Below are 19937 nucleotides of genomic sequence, written 5' to 3' on the forward strand. Positions count from 1 at the left end.
TGGTAGTAGTATGTCGACAGTATTAAGCCTCTAACTTAGCTCCTAATTTTCTCCTCACCCATCAAATGGAGATGCTCCTGCTTCTCTCCTTCAGCTTCAGATGCTTTAGTGTTTAACGTCATTCAGGGTAGGCAAAGAGGGACAGCTGTAGCAAGCTCAGTGGGCAAGGGTTTCACTGAATCTCTGCCTGCAGACACAAACCAGACCACAAGCTTAATCTGGTCCTGGACAGCATAAGACATCCTCTCCCCATAGATGGCATGCGCAATTAGTGCAGACTGGTGGGAGTTACAATGCTTGATCAAAAAGGGATTCTCTTTCCCAGAGCAGCTGCTTGGCCCATTGCTGCAAGCTGGTTCTGCTCCTTGGTCTTGGAGGACGTGTGAGTGACTGAGCAGCAGGAGCAGACACGTGTGGAGGTCAAGGTCACATTTTATTAAGGCTGCTTGTTCAGATTTGTCGCTAGACTGGGACRGAAATTAGGAATCGATCCCTTTGTCCCCCACATTGGGCAGTTTTGTCCTCCATTTTGCATACATAGACACTAGCGGGTGTAAATGAGGGCAGAACTCCTCAGTCCTAACAGGCATCATGATAAATAACTGTATAGAGTAGCTAAAAATGTAGTGCCAAATGCCATTGTCTGATTTCCTCTCCTTCCTTCCCCTTCCACCTGTAAATTCATTTCTCACTTAAAATGTACAAACCGCTCCCTCCACCAAAAATCAAAACTCCAGCAAACCACTGAACAGTTTATAATTTTGTGGTGTATTTTTTGTCAGTAGGTAGCAGAGACTGAAGTATTTTTGGTGTAATTCTTGAACTTTTCTGACGGGATAAAATAAAGCTAGATGTGACTGAGCGTCTCGGTGGCTCTGGCAGATTCTTTTGGTCTGACTCTGCTGCGTGCTGTGAGGTGGCGGAGGAAGATGTTTGTATGCCTGCAAACTGCTGAGTGTGGATGCTCGTTTGCATGGGAACTGAGACGACTGTAGCTTTCAGGAGTCTTTTCCAGAACTTTTTATTTGCCCCTTGGATCACCTGTACTCCTCCCTATTTTTCAATAGAAAATAAATAATCAGTATTTAAAAACAAGCTGATCTTCAAAGCAAACAGATCATGGATCATGCCATCTGCCCAGAACTGCTGGGTTCATTATTACATGAAGCCCTTTTTTTCTTTTCCCCAATGTTCTGACAAAAAAGAAACAGGCAAAAATATTTTTYTCCAGCCTGTACCATGATGGCGTGAGTATTTTGCGCTATTCCTATCAGCAGCAGTGTAGAAATAAAGCATTGCAATATGGGTAACAGAAAAGAAATGTGATGGTAAGAAATGTGATGATTGCACAAGTGATTCTCTGCGAGGCCTTGTGAAGCAGAGCCCATCTCAGGACTGTCCTGTGACCGTGCAAAAAGACCAGGCAGGGCCTGACTGCCTCACACTGAGAATGGTTCAGGGGTGTAATGTTAGCTTACAGCAACATCGGTCCTTTCTCTAATGTTTTCTCAAATGCAGTGATGTAACAGCTCAAAATAAGGGCTAACACTTTCCGTCAGTGGTTCCCRACTCTCCTGAGGGACCTCCCCTGCCATTTTAAGGCCAGTGACTGATAGAAACTTTGGCTGCCAGCAATGTCCTTTGCCAACTCCTCCTGATGCTCGTGTTCACATGCTCCGGAGCAGACTCAGTGTGAGGGGCTGTCGCAAAACGAATGCTGCAGGGAAACACAGCTGACAAACCAGGAGCCTGGATGTGGCCCCTGCTGAACTGTGAAAAAGTTCAGATCTGTATCTAAACTTGGTAGCTTGCTTTCTAATGAAACCACAACTATATTCATCTCACGCTTTTCAGAAAGCAGATTGTGTTTCTTCAAATCCTCCAGCTCTTGGAAAGGGAATGATATCCTTGCATTAAATTGGCTCATTCCCAAAGGCTCAAGAATATCTTATAAAAGCCTTGGGTAGCTTCCCTTAAAAAAARAAAAAAAATCAGAGTTGCAAAATTGAGCTACTGTAAAAGAGAAACCACTGTGGTATTAGAGGTCACCACCAAGTACTTGTGAAATGCATTAAAAAAAGATTCAGTATGCTTTGCAAAGTTGAGTCACAGGATAACTTGACCATGGTATTTCTATTGCCACTCTCCAAGTAATACCCTAACAGTATGTTTACTTAAGAAAAAGAAAGGGAATCAAATCATTTGTATTGAAAGGTTCTAGCTATTATTAGATAAATGACTCAGAGGGGATAGTCATTTCTTTTTAATGAAGGAAAGACCAAAATCTATATGGAACAGAATGGAAAAAAAAAAAGGGCATAAAGGAAGACTGATGGAAAGCAAAAGAAACCAGACAGCCCAACTTTGACTAAAAGTTCCATTACTGTGAATGTTGTTAGTATGATTTTTGTACAAGCTGCTTTAGAGCTTCCAAGATCAGCCACGTACTTTAATCACAGCAAGAAAGARAGAGAGACTAAATTGAAACTGTATCTTCCTCTTATTTCAATCTTTAAAAGCCTCTTCAAGGCTGATCCTGTGTTTTCAGGGCTGAATAAAGTAGCATATTTGGTGATGTACCATCTCATCGTGACTGTTTCTCCATGAAGTCTAAAGCTCCTATCTTTTCAGAATAGTGTTTTAGCAAGCCAACATCTAGGCTAGGACTAAGTCTCAAACTTTTAATGGTACTAACCCCTCCCCGTACTCCTTCCAACGTGTATTTGGAGGCCAGATAAAGTTCAGATCCTACCTCTTCATCTCTGAGACTGTGCCTCAGGGTCAGTGGTGCTGTACTTCTCTGTACCTTTGGGCTGTCTTCACAATTACACTGGATTGTTGCTGTACCCTCAGTTCCTCAGAAGGAGTCTTCTCTAGTTTCCCTGGTGYTGGCTATTTCTGGCACACAGGAAAAGCTAGCACATGGTAAGTTACTGGTCTGGTGGAGAAATTTTGAGTTCTGCACCAATATATGGGGGGGAAGGGAGTTGGCCCCTGGGCCTGAAAGAGTTAATTTATTTTTCTGGGCCCCTCCTGTAGGAGATGTGTGCCTGATTTGTTTGTCACATCTGGAGTGGTGCAAGTGAATGAATGAGCCCCGTCAGCACGTGAAGGAAGTCATCTCAGAGAGACAATGGCATCCCGGCAATGCAACCGCTGCTCTTTTAACGACTGGCAACCAATGGACGCAGAACACGTGGGGAAAAAAAAAATAGCGTGACTAAAGATGCGGGGATGCCGTGATGGGAACTCAGCTGCCTCTCGGCATAGGTTCAGGAAGGGAAGGAAGCAATCATGGCTGCTTAAGCTTCAGAAGGCTTGAGAACAAGAGAAAAAGAGATTAATACCAGCCAAGACATGTACGTAAGCATTGCTTTTCTATTCTAACCTAATGACCCTAAAGCACTGTATCCTGCTTGACTAATGCAGCCGGACTTGTTTTGGAAAGCCGGCCYATTGTTGCTCCAAACATCTGCTGACTGCAGCGTGCCCGGAAGGGAGCAGCTCCGCCAGTCATCCCAATCCTTTTGGACTCGCTACAAAAAGCAGTGCGAGAAAGAAGGGGGCTAAAGGSAAGGCCTGCTCGGGAGGGGAGGGAGGGGCACAGTTTGCAAAAGCAGTAGTATCATTTGAGGGSCTGAGTAACTCCTGGAGGTGATTCCATGCTTTGGATCTGGGCTAGAAAGGCAGCTCAAGGTAGTGTCAGGATCGTGTTATGAAATCGGAAAAGGAACAGTCCATGTCCCTCTGCATGTGAATTTTTTCCTCTTTCTCTATGCTTGCCAGCTGTTCCTGGTTTGCAATAATACCTCAAGTGATAAGTGTAAGGGTCGTGTACTGAACTGTCTACAATCACATTTTATACGATTAGTCAGGGTTTTTTAAAAGCACCCTAATTATTACAGTCAAACCGGATTAAGCCATTGCTCTAATAGATTTTCAGCTCCTGTAAAATAGGCCACAGAAAATGACTTAGGGGAGAGGTGGGGGTAGAGGGAAGGCTTTTCCCTGCTGTGTCTTTTGCTTTGTACGCTTCTTTAAAACACCGCACAGTGTCAGTGGTGCAAAAGGGATCCCACTGGATGTCTTCCCAGCAAAGCCAGAGGTCTCTGGTACTCAGGTCACCTTCTGGCCTGGACCAGTGCCTTTCTGAGGCACTGGTGCCCCCACAACACACGCCCTTGGGCATTTGCAGGCAAGTTAAGGTAAAACCCCTCTAACTGAGAATGTTACTTGGGAGGGTGGCTGACAGTTGTGGGTGACTCCATCATGGAAAATAATCCACAGCAAGTTCAGGTAGAGGAAGGTGATAAATGCAACAGCATTATGCCTGAACTGCTCAGCACTGGGAAGACACTRGACAGGATTAGTGTTGAAGAGGCTTTTGTCCTGCTATGGGCAGAATATGAATGGTAAAAGCAGAGCAAGAGGAAATGGTAAAGCCTCTTCAAGGGAGCGATGTGTTGCACAGCTCATCGTTGTGTTGCCAGTGCTCTGCTCTGCTCTGACATGCCAGACTGCCATCGTAAGAGCTGGAGCCCTTTCTAGCGTCCCGAGCTGCCACTGCGGATGTGCATCACGCCCCTGGTCTGCAGGCACCTGGCTGCCGCCTGCATGGAGGGCCCTGCTCTGCGGCTGGCAGCCTCCATTAGCAYGCGTGGAGAGCCTGGAGCAAGGCTCCCCATGGTTTCCCTTGCTGATAATACAAAGTGTGAGCAACACTGGTGCAAGCAGTAATGGAAACTCTGAAAACTGAGGCAGCCATTAATAAAATATTTACACCACTCAGTCAGTRGCATTTCAGACAAACTGAGCGCCAAAGCTTCCCAGTGGAAATCAGTGATTGATGATAACATTACTACTTACTTCTTCCCCACTCTCCTCTGTCTGCATGGCTTACTGAATGCCAGCTTTCTCGAGCTGCACATGGTCTAGGACAGGCTGGCACTTTGCAGTTCCTGAGGTTAAAACCAGCAGAGTTCATGCTACGTGGGACTGTGAAGTTGCAGCAAGCCGCGCTCTCCCTCTAAGGCAGGAGATCACGAGCTCTCGTTTTGGATGTGCTTCAACCTCACGCAAGCTCCCTGGAGAGCGAGTCCATCCCGAGCGGGCTGCATGCGGCGCGGCGCTGCGCTGACAGATGCTTCACCAGCACCGTCTCCCTGCTGGACGAGGGCTGGTGGCCACTGGGCAACCCAAATGCCCGAGGTCCCGAGCGCTCACATGCGCATCTCTTCTTCTGGGCACGCTGCTGCGCAGCCCGATGGGCAAAACCCCCCTCTTCTGGCCAACAGCCAGGTCAGGAAATTACCTCGCCCGCCACGGGAGCAGCACTGCAACCTCGCACAGTTTTCTGCTAAACAGTCGCTTGCTCTCAACCCCTCCAGTCGTGGCTACATTTCAACGGCGGGCAAATTGATTTCTGCGTATATTTTGTATGCCAGGTTATTACAATTACTCTTCAGGATCCTTTGGGATGAAAGGCTATTATAGAAATGAAAGCTCATTAACAATAAATATAAAGGGTCAAAACGCCCCATAAAAATGTATTAGAAACAGATTCTAGTTTGGAAATGTAAATATAGCATTTGGCAGAGTTCCGGACTGGCTAGTTTTCTGAGCAAGACAGCTTAATCCACTGGGAAGATGTGCCTAGTTTTAAAGCAGCAAGGAGAATTACTGTGTGAATTGCTGAGTTTTGGATCCTTGGAAAAACAACCCAYCTCTCCCTTTYTTWAAAAAAGAAAAAAGGCAAAAAAATCAATTTTGGAGGGGAGGGGAATGGTAAGATAGTTTCTTCCAGTAAAAAATGGACTATCTTGTAATTTGGAGCATTCTTAGAAACTTAAAAATGTTTTAAAAAAATAAAAGTGAAGAGTGTTTCTAAAGAGTGGTGTGAACGAAAGTAGCTAAACAGTGAAAAAAACATATTTTATCAAATGTAGTTTGACAAATTCATAAATAAATGCCTTTTGCTACTGAAGAAGAGACTCACCTACCTCCCCAGCACTTCTCCTCACGGGCACCTGGAGCAAACTGCAGCCGCCACGCACACCGCGGTGCGAACAGGCTCACATCGCGCCAGCGGGACCGCTACGAAGTCTCAGCTTTTATCGCAAAGTAGCAGTTGYTGTTTCCTTAGCCTTACAGCAACGGGGGGCACCTATGACTTTCGCAAGGAGGGTGCAAGCAAACCCACAGGGACGTGGTCTGGAGCTACCGCTTGCTCCTTGCATCGGAGCGGGGACAGCGTTTTAGAAACAGCCTCCCTAGCTGCCGAGGGACCGAGCGAGACCCCTAAGGACACATCGCAGCCTTGCACAGGCTCATGAGAGTAGCGCTGTGGTTTGATGCTGCAAGTAATGGGTATTTTAGCGGAACCATTTTTCTCAATCTGCTCCTAGAGTTGAAGGTCTRGAAGAGGAAAATGGAGTGAGGGAAGGGGGTCTGTAATTTTTGCTGAGGAAGCAGCGGTGTCAGCAGGCCCTCGCGGAGCCCCGGTGACATSGTTCAGAGCCAGCTGGGTCGGGCTCGAGCTCACGGAAGTGCTGCACTCATTTAACCTTTAACGATGTAGCATTCCTCCCCTTGCTCCACGCTATCTCTTGAGAAGACATTTTCCTGATCTTTTTGATCAATTGGCATAATCAGTGAGACTTTAAAGTGAATAATTAACATGCTAAATACTTTGGCTCATACAAATGATATTAATCTGTGCACGCAGCACGTCTGGGCAATTACCCCAGCCTGGAACTTGCCCTGTTATCGGCTCAGTTCTGTGTCTCRACCTTGCTTAGAAAATGACAATGAAGCTTTACGAAAAAGAGTGAGACTTGTCACTTTAACCTCTCCAAACTAAATAAACTAAGAAGGAGGGGAGGGAGGAATCCACCCTGTTTCTTATTCAGCACCATGACTTTGTTGCTTCTCTCCTGCCACATTCAATCTGTGCAGCGTAGTGGTGACTGTCTATAAAAAAGGGATGACTGGCTCCCCTCTTCAGCCGTTTATTTCCAGGAACATTTAGACATGTACACAAGGGAAAAGCTGTTGATTTTCACACAGAGCCATATTAATAACCTGCCTGACAGAGGGAGAGAGCGAAMGGGCTGGAGAGCATGGTGGAGAGGAGGAAATGAAACATTTGAGCCCCTACAACAGCTGATAACTAGCAGACATCAGTGGTTTCTTCTGTGAAAAGTTTATTATGAGGCCCATCAGAAATGCAGCAAGTTTTTGAGCCCTCCGTCAGTGAGCATGATGGAAAAAGATGAAGCATGGCCTCCTTTTTTTGGAGGGAATATAAAAGGGCAGCTGGTTTGGCTGTTAACTGATAGCCCTACTGACATGCGTGTGTGGGTGCAGGTGCGTGTGCTGCCTGCATGCATCTGTGTCCCTCTTCCTCTCTGTCCACCTATAGATGGACACACACACGATGCACACACACACGAGCACGCCCCGCTAATACCGCAAGATGAGGAAAGGCTTGTAAACCAAAAATATATTCTGAAGAAAACAACAGCTCCTCCCACTACTATTATTTTAAGGGCTATGCAGCCAAAATCCACCTGCTAGGACTAATCGTGAGTCAGCGGGGATTTACTGCTGTTAAAATGCCATTGCTCGGAAGGCAATGGGCCTTACACTGCTTTTTTTGTGGACCCCATATATGGAGTTATTGCTGCACAGAGGAAAACCTGAAGGTCCCAGGTGAACACAGTGTTTCCCTGCTATGGCCTCTGCAAACATGCTGCAAACAGGCGAGCGCCTGCCTCAGGAAGCCGTGATTTAGGCAGCTAAAGGAGGAAGGAACAGTAATAACTGTGCAGAGAGGAGCCGTTACCTGCCCGAGGGCTGACAAACGCCTCGATGCTGAGCGATTGCTGACTACACCTCGGACTAAGAGCAAAACAAAGCAGACTGGGGCAGTTACCAGTGCAGTCGGAGCTGAAATGTGGAGAGGCTTTTCAGGTGACTAGCTCAGAGGATTTGCAGATATAAAAGAAAGTGGAGGGAAACCCTGAGCCTTGCAACGACTTGACACACTGGGACCCCCGGCTCCACGAGAGGCATGCTGCGACTCCAGCCCCCAGGCACATCCAGCACGACCCCAGAGCTACCTTCACCTTGCTGCGAAAATGCAACATTTTTAACTTTTTAAATTAAAAAAAAATTTTTTTGAAAACCTACAGAATAGAGGAGCTCACTAATGGGACACAAAGCTGTGACTTCTTGTATTTATGTCCCTGTGATTTTGTKAATGAACTGGAGATAGCAGGCTTGGTCCAGACACGCTCAGCCCGAAGCAGTGCTGGGGTGCCTCTGCTCGCCCCCTTGGCAGCAGGGGCATGATCCTGCCTTAGGTACGGGTGCAACGAACAGGGTTTCCCCAGGGAGTCTCCAAGAGGGTTTGCATACTTTAGTCCCTTTCCCTGGCAAACAGCAGTCAGTGTGGTGGTCGAGCACCATAAGGAGAAAATAAACTCTGCAGAAACAGTAAGCCCCACGTACCTGAGCTGTCTCTGGGCAAGCAGTGAATTGAAGTGTCCGTTCAGAAAGCAATGCGTATCCAGGAATAACTTCCTTGACCGTCACCCTCCAGCACTGTCTAATATTCCACCTGATTAAAATACACAGAGTAATTTTCTGTAACAATTTGCCCTTGTTTATTGAGATAAATAAATGAATAGCACCGGATGAGATGGAGCTGCCCGCTAATTGGTTTGAAGGTGCAGGGAATTGCTTTAGCAGGTTACAGCCGGCTGGTGCAAGTTGAGCATCAAGAGTATATAGCACAGGTAATTTAGCATACAGTCCGTCCTCAATTTGATGACATTTATGCAACATAAATTAAAAAAAAGGGGGGGACTTAAAAACATATGTTAAAAAATTGGGAAACATTTCCCCCCACAACAGTGTTGCATCCCAAGCCTGGAGAGGGCTGACCCCAAGTGAGTGGCTGCACACTGGCCTTGCAACCAGGGCTGTGGCAGTGACAGTCCCAGCCCAGCACTTTGCACATATCTGCCTCAGTTTACCTGGAGCAAGCGAATGATGAACCATCTTGGGCTTAGGAATTAATGCATGTTAGTAAAACATCTGTAGTGGACTGAAACACTAGCAGAGACTATTGTGAGCTTTGTATCATGTTGGTGAATGCTTGTGTGAGGCAACAAGGAATTAAGGAATCGTGGGTTAGGAAGCACCACATAACCTACAGAGAAAGCGTAAAACCTTTATTCGAGATGTGTCAGCACCAACAGCACAGGGGGCATTGCAAAGCTCCTCTCCTAGCTCCCACGGTGAAGCCGGTCTGGAAGTGCTGCCTGTATTGCGGCACAGCCTGGAAAAGTGTGCAGAGGTGTGTGTACACACTCCTGGAGCACGGGAACTGTCCTGCCTCATTGAACAACCATGCATGAGCCAGCTGATTTAATAGATTTTTTCCCTCCTTCCCTTTAAAGTCTGTGCGTCTATGAAAAAAAAAACAATATAAACTGCTAAGACTGCACAGTTCTGTATTACCTAATTCAATCTCAAATCCCATCACCGGCTCCCCGTAATCGGGCCTTCGGGGAGAGCAGTGTGAACAAAGCCCAGCGCCCCGCGGTGGGAGGCAGTCTGTTCAGAGAATATGAATGACAACTTCAGCTAAGTGTATTTAAATCTGCCTCTACCCTGCCACAGATAATAAAATTATTCCTGGGGGAACTCTTTAAAAATTGACATAACACAGTGAAATGCAGGAGAGTGGTGATGGTGGTGGGAAGTTTATGGGATAGACAGAGAAGGAGCATGATTGGAAAACAACCAGGGCGGTATATAGAGCTTTACGTTGCAGCAGTAACTACTCCGGTGCCTGCTGCCGAGCAGCCTTAGAAACGATTATGGAGCASAGGCACAGCCTGAAAGCGGTGGCTGTCAGCAGAGCCCCAGCACCCAGAGCCGCACGGCCTCTGGAAGGGGCAGGATCAGGCTCTCGCCAGGCGGGAAGAAAGCTAACAATTATTAAAGTTGTGACCTGCAAAACAGAMAGTTTAAGAAACTATGTCCTACCTGCCTGCTTGCCAAGCCCGTGGGGCAGCGGTCTGCGATGACCAGCTGAGCTTGCTTTGCAGCTCACTTGGCCCTTCCTCTCTCGCTTGCCTGGAGAAAGGGCTTYGCTCTTTGTGCGCGTTGCCTCCAAAACTGGGCTTGCAGTAACCTGGTTCAGACTGCTCACTCCAGAGCTACGAATCAGMGATTGGAATGAAAAATGCATAGCGAGATAGGGAGATCGATAACAGCGATCTGTGCCACCTGCGAGCAAGGATGTGGACGTTTGGGCCTTGCCAGGAACACCAGTAATGTCACAGCCTTTGGCTATGCAGCTCTTTACATCAGAAGGCTTGCTTGCTCCTATGAGAATACAGACATTTAAATTTTATTTTATTTTTTTTTAATTAGTAAACAGCAGTGCTCCTCTTCTTCCTGTTCAGAGCTACAAAGCAAAGAGTTGTTCCTGCAGTGGCTGGTGCGATGCACTGAAGAGACATCAGCTTAGTGTCTGGTGTGTATTTAAAATCAGACGACACAAATAAGCTCTTGAAGCACACTGAGACAGTAGTAAGGCTTTTATCTGGGATATATCTGCTGTGAGTAATTCCACCACTCACAGGAGCAAGAGCCTCTCTGTAATCACTTGTGCAGGGACTAAACAAGACAACCTAATTACTTTCAGAGAAAGCATTTTGCAGCATATAATTGGGTAGAAAGATGAGAGAAAGTTTGTTGTTGTGTTAGGCTGCTGGTCTGGGATCTCTGATTACCTCTGCCTGTGATGTATTYTGTGCAGGGGAGCTGCACGCTGTGAGAGAGAAAACTCATCACAGCAATTTTAGGGAAACAGTCTGATGCCACGATCTTTCTCGCTCGCTGAAGGAACGACCTCTCGAGGTTAGAGGGAAGCGTAGGGGCTGGCGATGCTGCGAGCAATTGCTGCTCATTGCTTTCCGGGGCTGCTGGACCCCTTTGCAACGTGCTTGTGGGAGCTCTGCGACTCCCGCGCGGTGCGGGTTGGTGCAGGAGGCACGTGGCCGGCGGACGGTGCGGCTCTGCCTCTTCAAGCGGTCATAGCATACATCAGCAGGCTGAGAGCAGGTGATATAAAATTTCAATTTGAATTCTCATCTCCAGACTGTTTGAAAACCATTAAATTTAGCTTCTACTGGAAAGAAGAGCATTGTAATTGAGATGAAATCGTTCTTCTGTGTTTTTCTGTTTTTTTTTTCCTCTCTAGCAACAGAATGGCTCCATTTGCTTCAGCAGAAATCACTTGCACARTGCCATCTCCTTGTTTCTAAAGTCTGTTCTTTATTGCCTTTCCCTATATTAGGACTTTGTAATGACACAAGGAACACAAGGCAAATAACATGTTACCAAAGGAAATGGACGCCCGGCCAATCACTGATTCCTTTAGGTATGTGGAAATRAGAAAGCACAAACTCAGAATCTGTGCCCGATAAAAATCGCCTTTCCTGCAGGGTTAACTGACCCAGAGAGGTGCTGAGCGCATGCATGTGGGGTTCTCCTAAAGCCAGGCTTTAGGCACAGGCTCCTAAGGCTCGCACGTGCTCTCGTCAAAGATTTCACCTAATGCTAGATTTAAAGCCCAACTTAATTTTTGCTTCATTTTTGATGAGGCATGAAATAAGCCTTTGAGGATGCAGTTCGCGGCCATCATAGGTTGCCACTGATTAGCAAGTGTCCTCTGCCCAGGTGGGACGGCTGCTGCATTGCTTTAGTCCAGAGAGCTGGAAAGGGCTGAAGTCCCAGCACTCTGCACACCCTGGAAAGCACCGAAGAGGGTCTCTTTCACTTGTCTTTCAGCTCATGATCCTGTCCACTTAAGACTTCGCCTTTGGTGGGAATGCCACAACCAGCTGCAAGAACAAGGCTTCGCTCCCTAATTGAAAATGACATTTAAATAAAAAAATTACTGTTTCATAYCAACTGTAAAGTCTAGCTGCAAAGAGAGTTTTCAGTGAAGTTCAGGGAAGCTTTTGTCATTGCTGTAAGACAATGAGTGGTGAGGTGTGTTAATGGTTCACTGCTCAGGCTGCCTGTTCCTGACATAACAGGAGACATATAGGCATTATCCGATTAATTATCAATGTAATGAGTCTGTACTATAAAAAGAACCAGGTACTATGTAACTCAGAATAACCGTGAGCACCTGCTGACAAATGGCTCTGTGCAGAAATAAGAGGATGTTACTGTCTGATCCCCTTAAAATAGGGCATGACAAGACTATCAAATTTATTCCAAACTAATCCTACCTCAGAAATGTCAGAACGGAAAACAGGTGGTGGTGGCTGCTAAGGCACATGGAGAGGGGTGAAATGTTGGTGCCCAAGGCTCTTAGGAGACAGTCTGTACACACAGCCATCAGCTGCCTTTGTGCTTCTACTTGGCAATTTGAATTTAGCCTAGCAGTTTCTGGGGAGTTTGCCTGCCCAGGTTTAAGAGCAAAGCCAACTGAGATTAGCAGTTGCTTCTGAAGTGCTTCTGAAGCAACTGCTTCAGTGGTTCTGAAGTGCTGGGATGATAACTTGGACAGGGAAGAATGAGCCCATCATAACGGCAGACTTTCACTTCAAGAAAACCCACTAGGTCTCCAGGCTACTATCTCACAGCCCTTCTGAGGTTAGAAGTGAGTGTCTAGATTTTCAGAATACATTTTCATTCACAATGAGGCCTGAATCTGCACAAGAACTAAATTCTTTGGAAAATCCATCCCTGTAGCTCCGTTGGAGCAGAAAGGGCCAAGTCTCCACTTTGCGAGGAGCCATCACTCACCCTTGCCGTGGAAGGTCACCACATTGGAGAGCATTACCACGAGGCGGGTTCTTGGACCTGTTGGAATCAACAGCAAATCTCCCATTGACTGAAAACCCTAGATTTTTACTAAGGTAACTTTTAGATTTAGAATGACTATTTTAAGGTAATTTCAGGTGTTTCAGATGCTTTTCTCTAAATCCTGTATGATGCCAAGAAATCTTGCTTTAGGGATTAGAAGTAAACAGCATCAAAGAAAGACATATTTTTAGCTTTCTAAAACATTTTTCAAACTGTTTTTGGTAATGCATTACCACACACAATATTTATGTTTGAATAAAGWGGCTTAAGGGAGTTTTCAGCTTGTTCTAGGAATAGTCAGGGTGATTTACTCCAAGCTTCACCACTACCAAATAATATACTCATCCCAAATTACAATGAGACAATTTCTTGTCTCACTCTTGTTTTTCACTGCAGAATTGTCTATCTAAACACAGGTATAATTCTCTCTAACTACTAGAGAAGCTAAGGACCATGCCCATTCACACCAATGGAAGATCTGGTCGTCTGTTTTTAATAATTCGCACCACTGATTTTTTTAGCTTGTCTGTATTCCTGCAATCACCTGCAGGTTTTCCAAATTACTATGTAAACTCAAAGCATTGGGCTGCACTGAGATCTGTTTTACTCATACAGTTCTATTGTCTCTCTCCTTGAAGGCCTGTTTATGCCAGCTATAACTCTCTTTAATAGTCGTGTCCATTTTCAGCAATCTTCCTACTCAGGAGCTAAGCAAACTAGAAGAAAATGATTTAATTTAGTGAGGTGTAGAATAAAGAACAGTTGTTTCTATTACTCATTAATGTATTTTATTCTCTGCTCTCAGCACCTCCATTTTGTCAAAATATCAGTGCGAGGGACCAGAGCAAACACTTCTATCCTGCATTAATTGCAGTAATGTTCAGGATTAAATCTCAGACATTCCAAAGATAAAGTATAATTAAAGGAACCCTGATGAGGCCTGAATTATGACACATTTCCTTTGATCTTGGTTTATTTGCTATGGGAGATTATGGGAGTCTGAAACTGAGCTTCATGGGTATTGCTCCCAGAGATTTCCCAAGCGAAGAGGCCTTCTCTTCCTGAGCTTTGCTACCATGACAAACCAGGGCGTGCAGACCCAGCCTTTGTACGTGTGGCCACCGTGTTGGGAAAAAGACCCTACTTCTTTCATTATGAACATCGCATTTTTCAGCYTGAAAGTTCCTAAAGCTTATGATGAAGAACGTGTGTGTGGGGAGGAGGTGGTGGAGGGGAGTACAAAGTCGGAGGAGGATTTGAAAATGGAAGCTGTTTCTTTGACACTATCCTTTTCATATGATCATTTCCCTCTTTCCAAGTCGGGAAAGTTTAGCACTTCCACCCACCCCCAGAGAGAGTTTAGGAATGAGAGAAAGACTTTTTGCTGTTACCTTTGTTCTGACTAGTTCTGCTGTGTGGAGACTGATATCAGTGTTAATGTCCCCCAGCTGTTAATCAAAATGATATACAGGATATTAAAGAGCATTTGTGCTGCTCTTAGCTACAGGAGGCTCCAAACACACTTGGACTGCTGTCTCTCCCAAATAGACTCAGCTGCAGCTCCAGGCATGTTTCAATCCCAGTTTAGCCAAATGACATAAAGGGGTGTCAGGACCATGGTCTGTGCCGTGACCAGGGATCAGGAGAAAAGTTGTGAAGGTAGCTGTGCAGCATGAACTCCCTTGGTCACCTTGATGGCCTTCCAAACCAACGAGACAGAGACAACTTTGCCTTGGCCTCAGAAGCAAAGACACTGGCTGGATGTAACCTTCTCTGTGGAGGTTATACTGCAGCCCATCGACATGTGGTAAAATCATCCCAAGAAAAGGCAGTAGAGGAGGGTTTTGCACATATTCCTACAATGATATTACACTTGGAGAGAAAAGGAAATGTGCCACAACCTGCCTTTAATTTTTCAACTGGTACGGGTCAAGTTTAGATGTTTGCTATGGAGGACCAAATGCCTCCATCATGTTCAGTTGTGGAAGCCAGAAAAATGCAAAAAATAAACATGATTACTATAGGATGGAGGTGGGAAGACCTSTGCTCAACTCAGAGACCAGAGTGAAGGAGGCCCAGCAAAGTTAAATGGCCTGGAYATAGTTATGAACAGAGATGACATGTAGGAGAGAGGGGAACTGAATTAAAACCCCAYCTCTGAATCATAGTCCCAGGAATTTGCTACTGCAAACACTGTGTAACAAAAACTGAACAGAAAGTCCATGGGTAACTCCAGTCCCAGGAAGAGTCAAGCTGAGCTGACCCACACAGTTCTAGCTTTGGCTTTTGGTGACTCTGCAGGTCAAAGTGACTTTTCACAGTGAGTGAGGCAGGTGTACACTATACCTATTTATTAACCCAGCTTGTGGCAAAAGCCTGCCATTTTATACAAATACATATATAATTTAAAATATTCCCTTTCAAAATGAGTGCACAGTGTAAGCCCTGACCCTCAGAGTACTTGGATGAAATTTATAATCCAAAGGATACATAGACACTGTGCTTTTGTTTACAGATCAGATGTTCATGAACCTTGCATAGGCTGCTAAATACGGCTTCGAGGATAAGACTGCAGTAAATTGTACCAGCTAGCAAAGTATGAATTGCTGAGCATGGCTTTTCAAGATATTGAAACAGTATATCTAAYGCTTAGGCTAGGAGAAAAGGGAATTACTATGAATATGCAGTTTGGTAACATTTTTGGTAGTGTGAGATCCTCCAGTGATGCTTTTCCTGACTTACCCTGTTTCCAGTTTGTGACACTCCCATGACATAACCATAAGGATATAGTCGCCATCAGTGGCTGACTTTTGCGTTCCACTAGCACAAGCATAGGGCAAGGCTAGCCAGGGAATCCTTTCCCGTGCTTTCCTCTAAATCTGAGACACTGCCACCAGCACGGCTCTCGAAGGGCCGAGTAGATTCAGTTGCTCAGTTGTGTGGTGTGATACCTCTTTCATGAGATCCCAAGCCTGTGTGAATAACTGGTATGATTTTTAGACTTTTTGTTTCTTTTTTACAACCTTTAACAAGATATATTATTGCTGCAGTTATGTACTTTTTTTCTATTTSCAACCAAACAAATCCACAGTGAACTGAATATACAGTGAAGCACTCTCACACCTTATGTTTATGCTAATCTTGCCAGGACTTTTAGGAAATATTTTAATAGCAACAAATGAGAAATTACACTATTCTTATCTTCTTATTTCTTTATCATATTTTCAGGCTTATATGGAATATGTTGCTCACACTGGCAAAGTGTCCAACGCTCAATCCTACCACCATTGTCATACTGTACTTTATATCTACCTCTGGCTAACTTGTACATCCTCTTTTAGTACCTCTAGTACACCCTGGAGCATGTCTGCATATTCTGCATTACATCTTCTCTAYATTTTATCATATATTTTGCACATTGCTGCAGACATGACTATACTTCTCTTTTTAGTGCACCTTTCACAAGATTCTTATTTGCCACATTTTTTAACGTGATGCTTTCAAAGCAAACCATCTCCATATTTTTCCTTTTTCATTCTTTAATTATGTATTCCTTGCCATTGTCTGTCTGATGACTGTATCTTAATTATGACGTAGTCCTCATTTATCTTTGGTACTAGAGGATCACTYGATCTATTGTCAATCTCTCGTATAGTTTACTACCATTATATATTCCTGTTCTACAACATCCTCACATCATTTTCTCTGACCTTCTCATCATCTTCATGTAACTTCATGTCTATGACTTGATACATTGCTAATTTCTTGATAATCCTTTTGTCTACCTTGTCCAGATTACTATTGCATTTGAATACCATTTATTACTGGGATGACATAAGTTTATTCCTTTGTCTGTATTATATATGCTGAGCTTGACTTAAGAGTTTAAGTAATGTCTCAACATCCTTCTTCTTGAAGAACTACTTTTTTACTTCACAGTTTTTTTTTTCTTTCTGAAGAGCTTCTAAATGGTTATAGAAGCCAATTCTATCAGTGTCTCTTATTATCCCATTAACTGATCCTGTCTGCTGCAACATTTGTGAAAGTCTTATAGTATCTTAGAATATCCCTGCTTGTTTGACCTGAATAGTCTTCCTACATATTCTAGAAAAAAAAAAAAAAAAGAAAAAAAAGAAAAGAAAATCTCTGCAGTTTTAACCCTAAAACTCATATTGGTCCTTCAGTTCCAGATTCAGTTTTACAAGAAATGCAGAAGAGGCTGCTCTGCTTTTTGAACTAAATAGTTTTTCTTTGTATGTACCAGCACTGAATCTAGCATTTAACTTTGTCCTAATATTGTTATTATGAATGCTGCTGTAGTTGTTATTTCCAGTAGGGAAAGTCAAGAAAAATTCTACCCATTTCTATTCCTGGTATTATTTAACTCTCATTTGATGAGAACCCATTACTATGGTAATGGCATCAGGAATGATGTAATACGGCAAGGAGCCCACAAGAAGAAAACACATGTTCACAACACCAGGTAGAGGTAAGAACAAGGACCAGGCTCTCATCCGACACAGCCTCTTGCCCCTACAGTGCTGTTGTTTCTGCAGGTGAGGGTGGGATAGGATTGGACAGGTACAGTGGATCAGACCAAACCTCCAGCTTGGTTCTGGCAGTGGCCAACAGTAGCTGCCTTGGGAAAAGCAGTGAGAAGCAAGGTGGGTATTGCATTTCCCATTCTGAGAATAGCAGTAACAAATTTGCTGGACTCTTTAATTGGATGTCTCTCTGGAAACCAACTTAGCCTGATAATTGCGATTGGCAATGACTGCTCCTCGTGGGACAGTATTAGCAAGTTCCACTTATCTGGAGTACGTTTCGGTAGTTCCATATTAAAGTGGTATTCATTCAGTGGCCAAAAAACTGGCTCTGCTCCTTTGGTGTCTTTGTGATGTCCCTGTCCAGCAGCATCMATATGTTGTACCAGAAACCCAAAGAGCAGAAATTGTGAAAACTCAGAAAAAAAAGAGCTGCCAGCTCAAACACTTTCTTAGCCATGGAGATTTCAGGGATATGTTTTTGAAAGCATGAGACATAAGAAGAAAAAATAGCTTAGTTTGGGTTCCATTTCTAATCCTCCTTTCCTCTTTGWTTTTAAGGCTTTTTTCTCATGGCTTAAACACAATGACTTGTTAAAGGTGTCCTCTTTTACACTCAGAAAAACCCTACAGTGCATTCTTACCTCTGTGCCTTAACTGAACATATATTAAGCGTGTGCTGAATCCAATTGCTCATTCAGAAGAGGGGATATGGTTGGATGCAGCTGCTGTCYGGGATGAAGGGAGCAGAGGATGGAGGAAGGAGCTGGACAGGGCACAATATCTGATAATGGGGGGACTGAGGTAACCTTTGGTTCTCCATATCCTACAGAAAATTAATCCTTATACAGTATCTGATGAGTGAATTTCCATGTTTACTTCCTTCAGCAAGGATTCTGCTGGAGCCCATCACTGCAGTTTGTAAACGGCTTTGAGATCCCCGTAGGAAATGTGCCTGGCTGCACAAAATAATGTTATTACTCAGAGGCGTAGGAACTGTTTCCCTGTTGCAAGAGTGGCATAAGAGAGGTAAGCACAGGCCAATATAGTGGCTACCTCGGGAAAGCTTACTGTAATACCATACAGAGCTTTAAACTTGGAGCAAAACCCTGTGTCACTCACTCACTAGCACAGTGCTTTGTGGAGGGTCACCTCGCACCAAAACTCAGATCACTACTCTGCAGTCTGAAGAGCAGCGTGGGTCCAGCAGTGAGAGACAGCAGCTCTGCAGAGGAGCACCGCACWGGCCTCTCCAAGGCTGGAGGAGAGCAGGCTGCTTTCCGTATTTSCTTGCTTTGGTGGGGCCTGGGAAGAGAGGAAGGATACAAGCCCAGCCTCCCCTAAGGCATGGTCCTCAGAAGTGTTTCTCTATTATACATTTCCCCCATGCAGATGAGTACAGCCAGAAAACAAAATCAAAGTGGTAAGAGGGCAGTGATAATAACATGATAACCCTGTAGCTACTCAGCCTCGTAAAGATTTCAGGAACACTGAGGAGATGTTACCATGGAGATCATGGGAGCATCCTAGCCAAATCTGGTATTTCACGAAGCAACCCAAAGTTAGAAACAATTCACAACTGTGGTTTAACAGCCACGTGGTAAARAAGGAGAAGCGATATAAGGCAATGAGCGGTAACAGACCTAAGGTCATGCTCAAATCTGAGATGGTAAAAAGCTTCCCTTCCTGCAGGACACTGCCTTCTTCATTAAATAGCAGTTTTTCCTAATGCAACTGTGGAGTTGTCTCCCATCTTCCCCTTATCCAGACTGCGCAATTGCTTAAAACACTGGAATGGCATAGCTGACCATGCTAATCACTAAGGATAAGATTATTTTTACCATATGTTCAAAATGGTTGTACTCACTCACCTGGAATGGTATTTTTCCTGCAAGGTGCATTCCAGTTTGGCTGCATTGGCTGTATAGTGATGGATGCTGGAATTGCAGCCCAATGCTGTTGCCTTGAACCTGGGGTTCTTTGTTACTTGCAAAAGCAAAAACTTGCTGTTGTAGAAGGTAGTGAGAAATGGTGAGACTTGGTTGAACAAAAGCAAACTATGGGGTTCGGGGGTTGGGAAAGTGAGTGCCTTTAATCAACTGATATTTCTGCTATGCAGGGATGAAAGATATTGTATAAGTGAGGAAAGCTCAAATTTGTCTCTGAAATGTTTGTTGCAATGCCTTTTCAGCTACCTTTAAATGATTCCATCCATTACAGAAATATTGTTCATTCAAAACCTCCTCTTGCTTATGACAATTCCTCTGGGTCAGGAAGAAGTAAGATGATCTTTTACAGCCTCAGTTCAGTTGTTACATGCTGTTCAGCCCTTCAGAGCCAAGCACCAGAACTGTCCTTAAAAAGAGAAGGAACATCAAAATTTAGCATGCTGCTTGGAATACAAAAAGAAGAGTATAAACTATTCCTCTGCAACTTTCAGGGTGGTTAACGATGAGCGTATGGATTTATCTAATGGACCACTTTGATCATTTACTT

Source organism: Rhea americana, unplaced genomic scaffold (assembly GCF_003343005.1).
Source record: "Rhea americana isolate MKP2758 unplaced genomic scaffold, rheAme1 scaffold_135, whole genome shotgun sequence".
Classification (NCBI taxonomy): Eukaryota; Metazoa; Chordata; class Aves; order Rheiformes; family Rheidae; genus Rhea; species Rhea americana.